This window comes from Fukomys damarensis, unplaced genomic scaffold (genome assembly GCF_012274545.1).
Source record: "Fukomys damarensis isolate Sample0158 unplaced genomic scaffold, DMR_v1.0_HiC HiC_scaffold_4, whole genome shotgun sequence".
In the NCBI taxonomy this organism is placed as follows: Eukaryota; Metazoa; Chordata; class Mammalia; order Rodentia; family Bathyergidae; genus Fukomys; species Fukomys damarensis.
Genome location: NW_022900916.1, coordinates 31,019,284 through 31,021,510, shown reverse-complemented (window position 1 = coordinate 31,021,510; position 2,227 = coordinate 31,019,284). Strand labels below are relative to the sequence as shown.

Below are 2,227 nucleotides of genomic sequence, written 5' to 3'. Positions count from 1 at the left end.
AAACTGTCCACATGACAGAAATACATAAATAAGACACAGCTTATCAACTCCTTTTGAAGAAAACTTCAGAAAAACCAAAATTTTGGATTGGGATTATATTAAATTACTATGCACAAAACCACAAGAAAAAAAAATGACTTTTAAAAATAAGTTTCCAAAAAAGTAGTGATGTGGTCATCAAAATTGCTCACAAGCACGCTCTTTTGAGAGACCAACACTAAGGAGGGTGGAAGAAACAATAATGTATGTGTTCCTCTTAGGACTATTACTGTTTTTTTCCTAAGTAAAATTCTCTCCTAATGAAAGGAATGTATTGAACCTAATTCTGAGTATATCCAGAAAAGCAGCCACTAGTGTGATGATCATGAACAACATGCCCACAAGTAAGGGATATGTAAGACAAAAGAACAAGCAGCAGGATACAGAGACAGCTGCCTTTGGCAGTGGTTCCAAGGTCCTTCTTCATAAGGGCTCCCCGCTGGCACCACTCACAGTATTAACTATTACGTCTTGGGGAAGAAAAAGTAGCCTCTTTTCCAACTTAACAGATGTTATGGAAATCATATGACAAAGATTATCAAAGATCCTTTTAGAGAATTTTGCTTTAATACAAAAGGATGGGGTGGGGGGTGGGGTTTCACCACCAATAGGTACTGTACTAAGAGACCTGTCGATACAGAGAGGAGGAAAAAAGGAAGAGGTTTTTAAAAAAAACAGCACAGAGATGAGATAAAAAAGGAAGATTGTTGAGAATGAGAAAAAGATAAAAGTAAAAGCTTGAGGGACAGACAAGCAATTAAATTTGATCAAGGACATAAGTAAGATCCATACATTTAAGAGCTTAGAGACTTCAAGAGAAAAGTGGCCTGATAGAGCTTCCTCCTCTTATAGTATTAGCACAGTGTTAATTAGCTTCTGGACTTCACTAAACTGAAGCTCCCTTTGAATTATCCACATCTAATGTCATCTCATTGTTGGCATCACTGAAGTTCCTTGAAATAGAGACTAGGTCTTATACAGAAAAGCCCTCTCCTCACTCATCTATAGGAGTAATTATGGGGAAAAATAATATGAATTGCTGGCTACATTGTGCATAGAAGAGATTTTGATAAGCCAGCAGGTGCACTTTTGTCTGTGTCATCTGCTGTGAACTTGAAGTTAATATACCAACTCATTTTCCAGTTACACACATCTTTAAAACATGGACACTTGTGGTTTCAAATATACTGTCATTAAAATTTCAGGTGCTGGACCAGGGATTTAGTTCAGTGGTTCCACCGCCTGCCTCACAAGCACTAGGACCCGAGTTCGATCCCCGTTTGATCCCCATACCAAAAAATAAAAATAAAATAAAATAAATTTCAGGTGCTTAGCCTACATTCCATAACAAAAAGTTTAATTTCAAAAAAAGTTCTCAATACAGTTTCCAGCATATAGTAGGCTCACATTAAATGCCAGTAGGACAAATTTAAAAAAACAAAAACAAATCCCTGCTCTTTCTAAATCTTCCCAGCTGAGGAATAGTTGGAACCTTCTCAAGATAGGAAGAACATGCTTCCAAATACTGGGAAAGGGAAGCATTTTTAAGTCACTCTGCAGCGAGGCAAGAAAACAGGTGCCAATTTTTGCATTCATTTTAAGGGAATTTCTGAGTCTGTAAAACCAAAGAAACGTTCAGTAAGAAAAATCATAAACTTTATGCATACTTTGGAATTTTGGAACTGTTGAGCTAGAACTCTGGGTCTGCACAGATGACTCTGAAGTGACAAAGCCAAAGTGTTTGCACTGGAACTTTGATAAATGACCTTTTGCCCCCAGAATTCTAGGTGATTGCTGGGATTTACTTGAAACCTTCAACCTGGATACGCGCCAGACAAGCCCAGCTTTCCCAGCGAATTCGAGTGACTCCAGGAAGAAACCCCCACAGCAGGTCCCGAGACCCTCGCTCCCGGGGGTATCCAGGGCATCGTGCCTTTCAAGTCACCCCAAGTCTGTTTTCTGCGGCTCTCCTTGAAGCTCTCATCGAGCGCCAAAAGGGGACCGAGTCAGTACAGCAGGGTGACACAGTCCTGGGAGAGAACTGCCCCGAAAAACACTCCGGGTCTGCGCAAGCCTGGAAGGTGGACCTTAAGCCCGAACCCCGAGCACGCGAGCGACACCGCCCCGGCAGCAGACTGAGGCGCGGCCCCCGCCCTGGCCGGTGCGGCACTCACCGCTCAGGTAGTTG

General features: G+C 41.6%; 1 protein-coding gene across 1 annotated transcript in view; it reads left to right on the top strand.

Moving 5' to 3' along the window:
- The first annotated feature begins 1,880 nt into the window (after positions 1-1,880).
- Fkbp14 (FKBP prolyl isomerase 14) overlaps positions 1,881-2,227 on the top strand; it is a 20,081-nt gene continuing 19,734 nt past the window's right edge. The window contains exon 1 of the mRNA XM_010628299.2: positions 1,881-2,220. The gene's annotated coding sequence lies outside the window, so the exon portion shown is untranslated. The remainder of the gene's footprint in view (positions 2,221-2,227) is intronic.